This window comes from Notamacropus eugenii, chromosome 1 (assembly GCF_028372415.1).
Source record: "Notamacropus eugenii isolate mMacEug1 chromosome 1, mMacEug1.pri_v2, whole genome shotgun sequence".
Taxonomy (NCBI): Eukaryota; Metazoa; Chordata; class Mammalia; order Diprotodontia; family Macropodidae; genus Notamacropus; species Notamacropus eugenii.
The window spans coordinates 579,420,940-579,437,216 of NC_092872.1; the positions used below are offsets into that span (position 1 = coordinate 579,420,940).

Sequence of the window (16,277 nt, forward strand, 5' to 3'; positions counted from 1 at the left end):
GCAGGTAACTTACCTTTACTGGAAAGGTAAGATTAGCTTTACCATCATCTGTAAAATGAGGAGGTGGGACTAAATGATGTCTGGGATCTCTTCCAGAACTAGATATGTAGTCAGGTATACATTTGTATATATTTTGACAAAGTTTGTTTAAACACTATACTTACCAAGTCTAAATAATCACTATAAATCTTCATAGTTCTGTGAAAAGCAGGGCTTCAGGAAGTCCTGAATTATTAATTTTGCCTCCCAGTATAAGGAATCTTAACATTTGACCCAATGAATGTTTCACTTGGTACACTCAGCTCCAGTCTATTCTTGTAGATTGATTCAACTGATGATGATAACAACAATAAAACTAATAGATAATCAACAGATGACATGCAGATTCTCTACTTTATGCTAAAAGAATTCATTAATATTTTCATTGCATTATGGTGCATAGAGGAAGTATTACCAGTTTTGCTCTTTTTTTAACATTTGTTTATAGTCTATGTCCTTATATATGATCATTACTTTTTGTAAAAATTCTAAGAGGTGCTGAGAAACAATTAAATAAATGAACAGATAAATAAATATGGAGAGTCTTTAATAGTACCACTTAAAAAATATCATAAGTCTTTTAACTCTAGTTGCTCTAGTAATTTTTAAAAATAATTTTCCATTTCTTTAAATTATATTTGTCTAAAGCAGAGAAAGGAACATTAAAATCGGATGAAACTATTGTGTTACTGTCTATATCTTCTTATAATTCAATTCATTTTTCCTTTATATATTTAGATGTTATGTCTTTTGGAGTGTATCTCTGCTACTCAAATCAGGTAAATGCTACAAAGGAACCACAGGTCTCACAAACTCATGGAAAGTCAGAGCTAGAAGATACCATGGAAGTTATCTATCTATTTCAGACTCTTACATTTTTCAGATGAAAGAAAGTCATTGTAAGAGAAAGGTACTGGAATTAATCATTCATTTATTGCCTCCTAGTGTTAACTACCAGGAGCCAGGAAGTTAATCTGGATCAAGCTCAAGTATGATGTCCATTTAAGGTATAATGTTTGGATGGAGATTCCTTTGTTTTGTGTCTATCATATCTAATTTAATTTTCCTTCCTTGAAAAATCCCTTTCCCTGGAATAGTCACTCTATTCAACTCAACATACATTTATTAACAAAGATTCCGGGTAAGATATACATTTAGTGTTGTTTTGTGAACTGGACAAGGTATCAAGGCTGGAGATAAAAAGACAAGGGTTATGCTGACACATAATACCTATGTGACCATGATCAATGCATTGAAACTTACAGTGCCCTGGACAACTCCCTAACACTATCAATTTCAGGCAAGTTGCTGATCTCCTTCACTGGAGGTACTTTCTACACTTGGGATTCATTGCATGAATGACATCAGAGGCTCAGGACCTTCTCTGTCTCTGACTTTCTCAAGCAAGTCTATGGCGAGAAAAAGCCAGCAAGAAAAATAATCTCTGCCCTCAAAGGTGATAACTATAAAGTGCTTTGAGCTGGGGGTCAAGACATTGGAGGCGGAAGTCTATGTAAATATGTAGTGCAATTGGTATTACCAACCATTAGCTGATATATTACCAGGATCTGACACTACTCCCAACAAATAAGTGTGATGCGACTTACAGAAGGCCCTTAATGAAACTTCTCAGTGAGGGGAAAACAAAAGCCCCACGAAGAAAGACACAGCAAAGTTCAAACTATCAAGTTTCCTATTTTTCTCCTTTGTAGGACTACTCTAAATCCCATCAAAAACATAGCAACTAATTAGTTATTTGTTGAATCCATCAAATTGATTCAGCTGAATCTGAAATACATGTCAGCTGGAACTGAAACATGGGCTTTGGAGCAGAGGGGAAGGCTGGAGGTCAAAGGGTAAAAAACTCAGCTTGCAGGAACTTGCATTTATGGTCTGAAAGGTTCCCATGGGATCAGCCACATTCCTCAGCAAGAGGAAAGCTGAGGAGAGAGCTTGTAAGGGCATGTATGGGAAGCCAGCAACGAGCCTGGTAATACCTTTGTAGATTAGCGTTCACGCTCAGTTAATTTTGGGCTGATTTATGTGGCTTATGCTCACCTTATTTCAAGCTCTTTCTGTTTTGTCCGCTTCACATTAAAACTGCTTCTCAGGCCTTGCCCTGATGGTTAGAAGAGGATATAAGAGTGCCAAGGACATGGTTTGGGCTGGTTGGGTTTCATTTCCCTATTAGCTGGATCAGTACTCAAGATAATTACAAAGCAGACAGAGCAGGGGCTAATCCTGTTGAAAGAGGAAAACTATCAATCAAGCCCCAAAGTTATATATTTCCTCTTTCCCTTAGAGCTTCAAAGCAGAAATGGCTCAGCCCATACCCTGACCATAACAGAGTGATTTGAACAATGCCAGGAGGTAGTGCAGCCTCACTTCTAGGCTCTAAAGTGTTTACCAATTTACAGTGTTGAGTGTCTACAAAAGCAGCATCTGTAACAGAGAGAGAAAGCTGTAGCCAAACCACATGTAGTTTTAATGAGCATGAAAGGTTTCCCAAGCATCTCACTGCACAAATATGTCATGTACACCCCGGTAAATGGAGGGACTATCAAAAAAATAAATCATTTCAGAAACATTTCTCTTACTTGTCAACACCAGTGATCTATTTCTTTTAGACTGTGGCTGCTTTTATTTATCATGGTCCACTTATCAGTAAGATATATTTTGATACTTTGATGGAGCCATGCTATCAGTGATGAAGCTGTCTCCACCAGTGCAGGTAACAGCTGATCCACCCCTTCTCCTCTAATATGATTCTTGACTTTGTCCTACTATAAATCTTCCATTGTGAGTGTATCTTTTATATGGATTCCCTTGGGAGCCTTTATGTTTTAAGATAAACATTCCAGCAATATAGCTATTCTCTCTTGAAATAGTTACTTTTTGCTACTTAAATGAAAAAAGAAAATATTAATTGCCTGCTATTTACAAAACACTGTGCAAGGATATAAAGGATACATGAGGATACAAAGACACAAATCTATTCCCATTTTGGAGGCACTTATTTGAGAAGCGTGAGGGAAAAGGTGGGAATACAATGTGTACACAAGTAATATAAAATGAAGTAATATAACTTGTGCCCCACCCTTATGCCCCAGGACTGCAAGTTTGGTCTTATAAAGACCAAGTTCAACTACTCCAAAACACAATCTCTCTCTTTGGCTTATATTTCCTCCACTCAGAGTTGCCTGTAGAAAGATCTCATAAAATAGTTTTTATCAAGGTCTCCACTGATACGGGCAAAAGGATACTCAGTTCCTTCAAGATAACTCAAGATTATCTGAAATAAGATAATTTATAAACTCAAGATAACCTGAAAATATTTGGGGTATAAGACAACATTTATTCCATTCCATAGAAAAGGCAGGAAACATAGGATTCAGAATAATCCATAAACAACAGATATTGTTCCTCTTTCTTCTCTAGTAAATTCTCCTGTGGTTTGTATTCCTCTTCATAAGAGGAAAAACTCGGGAGTTGATAAAGGGTATCCCTCAACCGTTCAATGAGTCCCACTTTTCAAACAAAAGACTCCTGTAAACATCTAATCTTATGGAACCATCCTGAAGTTCTGTATTCCCCTCAGAAGAAAAAAAAATCACTTGATGTTGCCATATAGTCAACATCCATCTCATTATATCTTTATTATCCAAATAACTTATAGTAATATTCAAGGACACTGATTTTTTTATGAACTGAACTCTAAATTCTCATGGAAATTTCCCAAAATAGGGACTAAAGAGGGCCCTCAGAAAATGCCCAATTCAGATATGTGGTATAGGATTAAATCTGATTATTAGTCTTTAGTCTTTCTGCTTTCATGATATATATATATATATATATATATATATATATATATATATATATATATATATATATATATATATATATATATATATATATATATATATATATATATATACTGGGGTGGGGTGGGGGGAATAGGACCCAGATTTCTGCATGGAGTTCCTCTTTGATCAGCTTGAGATGCAATACAAAGTAAAAGAAAAAGCAGATTGGATTTGAAATCATTTGGATTTGAAACTGTACTCTTTCACTTATTGCCTGCATGGCTTTGGGCAAATAATAAACTCTTGGTGTTTTAGTTTTTTCATCTTTAATATGATAGGTCTATAACAGATGAGTTTTAAGGATTCTCCCAATTCTAAACCTGTGGTCCTAAGAACTTGTAATATCACAGCACAATCTAGAACTGCCCAGATCCACATGACCTAGAACTAGCACTGTCATGCCAGTCATTGAAGTCTGTTTGTCTCCACCTATCTCTTACCTCATTGTTTTCAATCTCTACTTTGATACCACTTTCCCACATTCCTCTTGAACCACCTTTCTAACTCGTGAACTTAATTTGCTCTGCAAAACTTCTACACACCTAGATACTAGTTTCTACCAGCACAGGTCTCCCGATCACTGACAACTGAAGTATCACTAGATGCATATCAAATCAATTTTGGTGATCAAGTTTCACAGGTGTGGACAGGTACATGATTCGAATATCCTACACACACACACACACACACACACACACACACACACACACACACACACATACAGTTCTATTTTGGTGGCATTCTCACATTTGTAGCATATATTTTTGTCGCATCCTTCAATTATTCAGTTTGATCCATAACTCATTTTCCAACCCCAGCATCTGTTCAAGATATATGTACAGACTGACAAACTCAATGGACTGCTAGTAATTTGGGAGGATAGGTAGAATGATAGACAGACAGATAGATAGATAGATAGATAGATAGATAGATAGATAGATAGATAGATAGATAGATAGACAGATGGACAAATTTTATTTATTTATTTCCTATGTTATGGTCTCTTTCGAGTAACCATACACATCTTACAAATGGGAACATAAAAAATTCAGCATCTAAAGATAATCATTCCTGTTTTTCAATTTTGTGCCATATGTGCTCCACAACATTGGTAAATACTTCTGGTTTCATGCCTTATATTAATAGTAAAGAGAACATTAAAGAAAATATTTTTATTATTCTATTTTGTAAGACATTGATATGTGGGAACACAGTAGACAACTTAATGGAGAAGACTTGTAAAATTATGTTTTGCTCCACAAATTAAGCTGATTTCTTTCTAATAAATAACTAAAACAAAATGCATTTCTTACAACCCTTAATTACTTATGTGACCATGAAGATGTCTACTCTAGGAAATAATCTATGGAAATTTCTCTGCTTCCTTCTCTTACTATAATCAACAATATATGGCTATAACAGACTGTTCCTGCAAGAAAAAAAGACAATGATGAACACAGAGAAACTGAAAGACTTATAGAAATTTAAGCAAAGAGAAGTTCATGGGGGAAAGAATATATGCAATTACTACAACAGTGGAAATCGAAATGACAACCAAAAAAAATTTAAATTTAATGTAAAGGTGCAAAGAATTAGCTTAGCCCAAAAGAAAAATGAAGAGATATTATCTCCTGCTTATATCATTCCTTTAAATATTTTTCAGAAAAGAAAAAGAAAGGCCATTGGTTGATATTTGTTAATGCTTTCTTTGGCATATTTTAAATCACGCTATTATTTTCTCCTCTCTCTAGGCTACATTATAAATAAATCCCTGAGAGTCACCTTCAGAATGGAAAACATTAGAAATGGAATTATCATACACACACACACACACACACACACACACACACACATATGCAAGCAGGCATGCATGCACAAAGGTGAAAGAAAAGACATTCTCTCTATGAACATTTGGCCAGGCTCAGACACTGGCTTTATTTATTTGAATGTTACGTTTGCTCATTAGTACGACACATCAGGCACAGAATCCAAAGTGCTTTCACTGTCATCAACAAGCAGGCTATATTGTCATCAACTTTTGAAACTTTTCTTTTTTCAATCACTTGCTGTCACCTTTCAATTTGATCTGTAAATCGGAAATCTAAATCAGTTTTCAAAATAAGTTTTGTATAGGCTTGTATTCCCCCTTATTGCTTTTCATTTTTTTGAGAGGCACTATTATTCATAATACTCTACCATTTTCATCCATAATTTTTTGCAACTGAACATGTATTCTCAACTAGTTTTGCCCTTGGCTGCTACATCTTTCTTCCTGGCAAGGAAATTAAATGTTTTTTGGGTGAGGTAATCTCTAGGTTCTTTTGTCTTTTTTTGGTAACAATTTTGTTACCTCTGGTAAATTTCTTCATGAAATTACTATAAGCAGAAATGATATCATTACTTTTATCTATTTCCAATTTTTTCAGATTCACTAGTTTATTTAAACAGATTTGATTGGAGCTCTAGTCATTGCAGATTATCTTCTTCTTCATCATTATCCTTTATTTTAATCTGATGTGAAATTAGGCCTTCGCTCTAACCACTAAATTATTTGACTGCCTACAAATAGATGATAGTGAGATGTAACTATTATTGTTATTATTATTTATAATTATACAATTATTGATATAACAATGATACACTAATCAATTATTCTAATTAGTAACCCTATTAGTACTTATTGATGTCTGTGTAATGCATTGGAACAACCTATGACTTTTGAATCAAACCTATAATTTAATTGATGTACAGAATTATCAGTAAGGAACTTCCTTTACCAAAGAAGATGTATGCCTTTTTTTCAGCTTGAAGTTTTAGGGAGTTATGCAGGGGATTGATAAGTTAAGCAATTTGCTCAGGGACAAACAGCCTGTATGAGTCAGAGGCAGGATTTGAACCTGCGTCTTCCTGACTATGAAGCCAGCTGTCTTTCCATTATTGCATGCTCTCTTCAAAAATACATGAAAATATATGTGTGCATAATACAAAAAATACATAATGAAACTGTTTGGAAGGAAGACGCTAGTAACAACGGGAATATAAAAATATACTTCTAGAAGGTGGTTTATATAAGTTTTCAAATAAACTGGAAATTCTAAGGACCAGAGATGAGGAAGGAATATATTCTAGGTATGTGAGACACACTGTGGAAATACATAGAGAAAGGAAAAGTAATTGTACGTGGAAATGTGAAAGAAATGTACAAAGTAAATGAATGAGATCAATTGGATAGTATTATAGATTGTGACTATAGCGATTATTTAATAGGCCTAGAACGGTAGAAAGGATCCAGGCTATAAAGGACCTGAAATGCCAAACAGAAGAGATTGTATTTGATTCCAGATGTAATAGGGAGCCCGTGGAGCTTATGGAGCATGAGAGAGATATGAACCAGTATGTCACTTTGGATATTATTTGGGGAGTTATTGGAGAGGGCAAGATTTTTGACACAGAGATACGTTAGTAGGCCATTATAATTGTACAAGTAAGATGTTGTAAGGGACTGAACTAGGCAATAGATAAGGGAGTAGAAAGAATATGATGGATACCAAAAATGATTCTGAGGCAGGATAGGCAAAATTTAGAAATTAAATGAATATGAAGAAGAAGAATGAGGAGTCAAGGACAAATCTAGGATTGGGAACCCGAGGGAATGTAATTATAGTGATGCACTTTATACAATCAGGGAAGTCTGGATGAGAGATGATTTTGGGAGAAAAGCAATGGGTTCTGTTTTGGACTGGCTATGCACAATGTCTAAGGGGCTATTGCAGATATAGCACTAGAACCCAAGAAGGAGATCACAGCTTGACATGTATGTATGTAAATACACATATACATATATTCACATATACAAATGAAGATATTTAAATGCATATATGTGTATATGTGTACAGTATATGATAGGCATATCTATCTATCTTTGATTCATCTATAAACTGATGAGCTTACCAAGTGAAAGAGTATATAAAGACAAGAGGGCCCAGGAGAGATGTTTGGGGTACACTTCAGTCTTGAGATCTGAATGATGGTCCAACAAAGGGAACTAAGTGGAAGTTTCTTTGAAAAATTAGAAGAAAACTAAGAGAAGGTACCTCTATGAAAAGCCAGAGAGGAGAGATCAACTCCAAAAAAAGGATGGCAAGTAGTATCAAATGCTGCAGAATATTAATGACAAGGACTAAGAGGTGACTATTAGATTTACAAAGATCACTGGTACCTTCGGAAAGAATTTCAGTTGAGTGGTGAGATCCAAAGCCACACTTTAAGAGGTTGAAAAATAAATTAGAGAAGAAAAACTGGAAGAAATCTATAAACATAGCTTTTTCTTGAAAGTTGGCTAGGAAAAGATGGAGAGATATAGGACATCACCCTGAGGTGATGATAGGGTTGTGTATTTTTAAGGATGGGGAGATAGGAACATTTTTGTCAGTAGCAGGTAAGGAGATAATTGATAGGGATAGGATTCAAGATATGAAGTAGGAGATTAATTGTGGGGAAATTAAAGGAATTCCTCAATTAGAGGAAACAGGAGCAAATGGGATAAATGTTACAAGTAGAGTGACTTATCAAGAAGAAATGTTACTTTTTAATCAGAGACGAGTAAGAGAAGGAAAAATGGGAGATGATGTCAGAGTTTTGAGACGTAGTGCATAAAAGTACACAGAGAACACTGGTCGTTTTCTCAACAAAGTATGTAATAATAGCCTCTGCAAGCATAATTCCCTGGGTTACCATATCCATTCATTTACCATACAGCTATACACTATATACAGTACCATATGACCTTTCTCACTAGATTCTCCCAACATTTTGTTCTTCTGGCATAACCTTTGGGTACACATGTCCTCTATGACATAGATAGGACTTTTGAGGAAGAAGGTAAATATCAAATGCTAAATTTCATAAGTCTTAATTAATTATTCATTGTTTCAGCAAGCATTTATTAGGTGCCTGGAATCTGCAAGGATTCCTAAGTTATGGTCCTTTCCCACAAGAAGGTTACAATGTTGTATGGGAGATAGTTTAGTTAAATGCACAAATTAATACAAAAACAGGGGGGATCTCTCTACTTTGAATAACTGATATGAAACAAATAGTTTTAAGAATTTAGAGAAAGGACAGATTATTTCTGAAAGTGAAATTTTTGTTGGTAGATATGGTATTTCATAAACTTATTAATTATAGGGTTATATTTTAGCAGGACCATGAAGGATAAGTACAAAAAAAATTGGGGAGTGTCTTTGCTTTTTATATCACTCAAGCAAAAGGCCTCACCCAAAGACCTAGAAGGCCACCACATGTGACCTCTAGGCCATGGCTTCCCCACCCCTGCTCTAGCCTGACCTTTTCTTTCCAGTTTTCTTACACTTTACTAATTTGTATTCACTCTAATCCAGTTGTACCAGACTATTTGTCCTACTTCACTCATGACATTTCCTCTTTTACCACTTCTGTGTACTTTCACCAGTTTTCTCCCTCTGGAATGTTCAGCTTGTTGTACCAACACCACACCTCCCCCAGCACCTCTGCATTCTAATCTCCCTGACTTTCTTTAAGACTTAGCTCAAATCTTACCTTCTTAATGAGGGCTTTCCTGGTCTCCCCAACCCCAAACCTGCTAGTATCTTCCCACCTAATTTTGTCTTCTACTTTGTATAAATCTTTTGTGTGGCTATTTATTTACATTAAAATATTTTATCCTTCAGAACAGGAACTATCTTTGCTTTTCTTTATCTCCGGTGCTTATGGGCACAATGTCTAGCATGTGATTTGTTTTGAATAAATGTTTGTTGAATGATTGACAGATACAGTGTTCATTTTCTTTTCTTTTTCATATTGCTCTTTCTACTTACATTGATTTAGTTACATTTATTTTATTTTTCCTGGTTCTGTGTACATCATTTTTTATCAGTTTATATGTCTTCCCATACTTTTTAGAATTCTTCAAGTTCAAAGTATGTTGCTATCCATGTACCAGAATTTATTCAAACATTCTCCAATCCATGTTCATCTATGTTGTTCTACTACTATAAAATGGGGTAATATTAATATATTTGATGAATATGAGCTTTTCTATCAGCATTTGGCTTCCTTGGGGTACATGTCTAGCAATGGGAACTTTGGGTCAAAGGATGGAGGCATGGAATTCACTTTCTCCACATAATTTCAAATTGTATTCCAGAATAGTTGTACCAGTTTACATGTCCACCAATAATATATTAGTGTGCCTGTCATTTCACAGTCCCGAAGCATGGACACTCAACTTTTGCCAGCTTTGTCATCTTTACTGATTTGCTCCATATGTGTTAAAACCTCAGAGTAATTTGGATTTGAATTTGTTTTATTATTAGCGTGATGGAGTTAACTTCAGATGGTTGTGAATATTTTTCATTTGTTTCGAGAACTGTTCAAATCCTTTAACTATTGATTAATTGAGGGATGGGTCTTAAACATATATACACATGCATACATACATGCATGTATACATACACACACATATATGTGTATATATAAAAGCTCCTTATTATTCTTAGAAATCTGATCTTTATCAGAGATATTTGATATACAAATCTTCCCCTAAAATGGTTTCCATTTTTATAACATTTGAATTTATTTTATTCATTGAAACACTTTTCATTTTCATGTAATAAAAATGATCTATTTTTATCATGAGTAACCATTTCCTAAACTCGGTTATGTTCAAAAACAGTTTGAACTCCATAGTTCATCTTCAAACCCTCTCATCTTACAAATTTTCTTATTATTACTCTTCCAATCACGTATGCTCATAACCCAGGTGTCATCCTTAACTCCTCATTCTCTGTCACCCCTTATAACCATGTTCACTGCCAAATCCCATTCACACTACCTTCAAAATATTTCTTGAATACAACCCCATCTTTTCTCCTACCACTGCGATCATCTTGGTTCAATCCTTTATCATATCTCACTTGGATTATTACAATAGACTAGTGGTTGCCCTGTTTCAAATCTCTCCCCACTCCAATCCATCCTTCACCCAGCTATCAAAATGATTTTTAAAGTGTAGGTTTGACCATATCACCCCCTCCTGCCTCTATTCAATGAACTAGTAGTTCTCTGTTGCCTCTAAAATAAAATATAAAACCCTCTGTTTGACATTTAAAGCCCTTCCTAACATGGTTCCTTCTTACCCTCCAGTCTTCTTGTACCTTACTCTCCAAACATTCTGCAAACCAGAGATAGATAACTCTTCACTGATCCTCAAACATGACATTTTGTCTGGCTTCCATGTATTTTCACTGGCTTTTCTCCATACTTAGAATTCTCTCCCATCTCACCTTTTTTTCTAGGTTTCTATGCCTTTTTTGCAAATTGTAGCTAAAACTCTACCTTATATAAGTAACTTTTCCTGTAACTGATGGCATAGTGGCTAAAGCACTAGTCCTGAAATCAGGAAGATCAGAGTTCAAATTCAGCTCTGGGATTACTGGTTTATGTGATCCTGGATAAGTCATTTAAGCTCTATTTACCTCAGTTTCTTTGACTCTAAAATAGGTTTAATAATAATGAGATTTTGTATATATACCTGCTTATATGCAAAGAAATCCACTTATCCAAATCAACAGCAAAACAGAAACCAGAAAAAAAGATATACATAAAAATATGTACAGGGTAATACAGATTAAAGGATCCTACCAGGGGAAAGGTAATTGAGGTCAGCCAAGGCAGAGCACAAGATTTCATCCAAAAGGGAAATTCCCCTGGAGTCTCTAGTGTAGCAATCAGAGAATAAGAACATGATTCAATTTTACATTTCAGCTTCTTGAGTCTCCCTCACTTCATGGCACTGAAGAGAGGTTAGAATCCCATATGTCTTCTCTCTCAAGAGGGAGAAAAAAAGAAGCCCGAAAGAGCCTAAAGAGACCATCTTTCCTCCCTTGCCAACTCTGTCCCATGCTTCACTCAGGAGCAGGACATTAATCTCTACCAGTGAAGAGACAGTCCCATAGCAATAGGTTTCAGGACTCAGATTGCATTCCTTCTCTCTACAAAAACTCTTTGCAAGAGTTGCAAAGATCAGCTGCACTACGTTCCTTCTTTCCTGCCCTGGCAATTCGAGCCCTCTTGGATACACAATGTTCCATTCTCCGCCCCTCCCCCCTTTCTCTCCCAGCGGATACACAAAGCCGCATCCACCTGCAGCTGCAAACTCCCTCGACCTCCCTTCCCAGGCCAACCCCTTCCTGGTCCTGCCCTCCAAGTGGCCCAGACAGTCCAGACCAGTCCACTAGCCAGGCTCCTACTCCTGGCTTGTTTCTGCCCTTTCTTCCCTGCCTCCCGATCTCCCTGAATCTTCCTGCTCAGCTCCATCTACAGCTTGGAAAGGGTAACCAGTCAGGAGCAGAGCCGAGATGCTGTACAAGGTGGTGGTGATGGGCAGCTGCAAGGCCCCCCTGACCATTCAGCTGATCTCAGGAACTGCCCACCTTTGAAGATTCCTACCGCACCCAGTTGGTGGTGATGGCGAACTCTTGCGAACTGGATATCCTAGGGGCAGTGGAGAGCACCAGAGCCAGCGCCAGGAATTCTTGCGCTAGGGGGAGGACTTCCTCTGCGTCTATACCGTGGATGACATCAAGTCCTTCATAGATGTGAACATCTCCTGGGAGGGTCAAGGGTCAAGGACAACTGACCGCATTCCCCTCGTCCTGGTGGCCAACAAGACCGACAAGGTCAACTGCCTGGTGACCCCCCCACATCACCACCCCCCACCCCCACCCCCACCCCCCGCTCTGGGCCAGGAAGTTGGCCAAGACTTTCAGGGTCCCCTTCGTGGAGACCTCAGCCAAGACCGGGCCGGGCGGGTAGCATGCCTTCCATGAGCTGGTCAGGGAGATCCAGGGGTCACAGGTCAAAGGAGCTCAAGCGCCTCCCTGAGCGCTCTCCTGAGCAGGACCAGGGCTGCGGGTTCAGGCACTGCACGATCCTGTGAGCAGGTGCACCCCCTCCCTCCTGGTCCCACCCCTAGACCTTCTTCAACAGCACCCAGCCTCCCCCAGCCCTTTGCCAGCCTCCAGGCCTGCACGTGGACCTGGCCTTTTGTCTGCTCTTCGCTGTACTCCTGTGGGTCACAGCCCTGCTGGGTCTCGCTGAGATTTCTCCAGGAGCCTCATGGTGGGACTCGTCATCACTTCTCCACTCATGCTTTTTGGATTTTGCTTCCCCCCCAACCCCTCTTTGAGAAGGCATGTCTACCTCACTGCCTCGGTATCCTTAACAGGCAGGAAAAGACTCCGCCGCGCCGCCCTCTCCCCCGCACCTCCTGCTGTCCACAGCCTGCCCTGGCCTCTCTGGCTGCCCAGGCACCACAGACAGCTGGGTCCCTGACCACTTTCTTCTCCATCTGGCACCTGTCGTTGGCAGCCTCCTCTCTCCTTCTGGGAGCTGTAAGTGGGCTTTTCTTTCTTGGGTCTTCCCTTCCGTGGGAAGTCATGCTTCCCCAACAGAGACCTACAACACCTGGGCACTAGTGATTCTCCCTCCTGCCTCTGGACTTGTGTTTGATGCGTGTGTCCTGGAAGACCATGGCTGTGGTGTTGGGGAGGGGCCCTGCCCCGAAGTGGCCTCCATTCCGTGCTCCCCAAGACCAGACTCGGGATGGCTTTTTGTGTCACTCACATTGCCTGATAGCATAGACCTTTATGTATCTTCCAAGCACTTGCCCTAGCAGAGAGGGGGGTGGGGTGGGGTAGAGGGTACGCCTGCCTCCTGCTAGGAGGAAGCCTTGAGTGGGAAGTGCCGTCAGTGTTACTGTGATTGTTATGTTTCATTTGACTTGAATTTTGGGAAGGTAGGCAATGGAGTTAAGTGACTTACCTGAGGCCACACAGCTAGTCTGAGGCTTGATTTGAACTCAGATCCTTCTGACTCCAGGGTAAATGCTGTATCTTATGTGCCACCTAGTTGTCCCTAGCAGCTAAATCTTTATCTTTAGATCGTGCTGTGAGCTGCACTGTCTTGATGCCTCTGGGAGAAGTGGGGCTGAGGTGGGGGGCAGGCTGTGAGTACTCTCAGCAGAGACTCAGGTTCTGTCTATCTACTTAGGAGGTGTCTGGCCTGGGCATCTCTGTGCCACCCTGGAAGTGCTGGTAAAAAGGGCATGTGGGCAATCCCCTATTTCAGTTGAGAGTATGAGGGATTCTAAAACTGCCCTCCTATTCAAAGTTGGCTATTTTTCTTCAGTTCCAGGATTTATTACAAATAAATTTTGTTGGATTGTTTATTTAAAAAAATATTTCTTGACTTGACCTTTGTTTAAGAAATTTTGCAAGGCCATAAATATGAAAGATACTTGATCTCATTTTCTTTTAAATATTTTTAAGCTATAACTATTCAAAATTATCCTACATACCTAATTTGATAGAAATATATCTATGCATATGTATGTGTGTGTATTTGTGTGTATATACATATATGGAAAGACAGAAAGAGAGAGAGAGAGAGGAAACTATGGAATGATAGGTAAGATGATGGTTAAAATTTAATTTCTGTCATACTACCCAGATTTTCCTGTATTTCTTAACAAATTCAGAATTCTTTCACATATAATTTATGTTTTTGAATTTATAAAACACTAAGTTAATGAGTTCTATTATTTATGGTTATTTTTTAGATTTATTGGTTCATTAATTTACTTTTCTATTTTATAACCAGTACCAACAGTTTTGATAGTTACTGATTTTTTAATATTAATTTGATATCCAGAAGTGTTTCTAAACCTATTTATTTCCACTTTGGTACAGTATTAACTTGGTAAAGTAATTTAGGTACCTTTTTTTTGTCATTTATGTGAGCCAACCATTAGTAATGAATATCCCTCCAGTTATTGGTTATAGTTTTAAAAAAAGCAGTTTGCAGTTGTACTTCTATGTCTTTAGTGTACCTTGGCAGATTGAGTTTCAGTTACTCTAAGCATTTTTAAGAATTTTTAGGGGGACTTTCCTTTCTATTATTTCCTCTTGGATTTTGTTATTGCATTATATAATTGCTGATAATTGGGGGGATTTATTTTATATCCTGCTACTTTACTGAAGCTTAAATGTTTCAATTAAGTTCTTTGATGATTTGCTGGGATTTCTAAGTAAATAATCATATCCTTAGCAAATAGAAATAATCCTGTTTCCTCTTTGTCCATGTTTGTAACTCAAAGTGTGTTGCCTTATCTCTATTTTCTCTAGTATACATAGCACAATGTTGAGTAAGAGAGGAAAGAAAGGGTATTCTTGATTTACTTCTATATTTATTGGAAAAAAATTTAATTGTTTCCAATTGCATATAGAGGGTTTTTTTTTTTTGTTTTCAGATTCACATTTATCATATTTTAAAAGAACATTTCTGTGCCTATGCTTTTTAGAGTAATTTGTTTATGAGTGCTACATTTTCTCAAAAGTTTTTTTTATAGCTTATAATTATTTGGTTTGGGGTGCTTCTTAGATAATTATGTTTCTTCCTTCTTAAAGTTGAACCATCCTTACATAACTAGTAAAACTCCAACTTGGTTATGGTAAATACATGTATTCTTGTAGTTATTTTTGCTAAGATTTAATTTTCAATTTTTGTAACATTTCATTATAGATATAGATAGATCTATAGCTTTTTTTTCCTTTATTCTTCACTAGTTTAGGTTTCAGTGCTATATTTGTTTCATAAAATGAATTTGGTAGAATGGCTTTTTTTCTATATTTTGAAAATAAGTTTTGTATCATAAATATAAGTTACCATGAAAACATTTGATAAAAGTTAACTTACATATTGATCAGGCCTGGGAATACTTTTCTTGGCCTGCAGGGGAAGAATGACATCATTCCATCACAAGTCAGTCTGCTCACCTGACCTTTTCTAACTACTGGGAACTAAGAAAGACATTATTGCTTCCTGATCCCCCAATTAGTCTTCCGTCCTATTCTGCCTGCAGGAAAAGGAGAAAAATTCCATTTCATTGTCTCCCCACTCAGTTCTCCTTGCCTGAGATACCTAATATAGTAAGAGGACTCTACCCTAAGGCTAAAACTGTAGTGATGTTGACAGTTCACCCCATAATTCATCAAGGATTAACAAACTCACTCCATCATATCCTCCTCCCAGTGTTTGGAATCCCTAGTTATCATCCATTACCTATGGCCTTCTTCTTTATTCCCATTCTCTTTGACACAATCCAACTTTCATTCTACCCATTATGAAGTTACATATCCATTTTGCTATGCTCTCTGCAATGATTGCTCCACAAGTGGCAATTGTACTTTCATCTGAAATGTTTTTCTTTCCTACTTCTTCCATCTTCTGGGTTTCCTTGAGAACTGGCTTCTTCTTGAAGGAGCCAGACAGAAGCAG

General features: G+C 37.5%; 1 pseudogene; it reads left to right on the forward strand.

Moving 5' to 3' along the window:
• The first annotated feature begins 12,298 nt into the window (after nucleotides 1–12,298).
• On the forward strand, nucleotides 12,299–12,879 carry LOC140519086 (GTPase NRas-like; annotated as a pseudogene).
• Nucleotides 12,880–16,277: the final 3,398 nt, after the last annotated feature.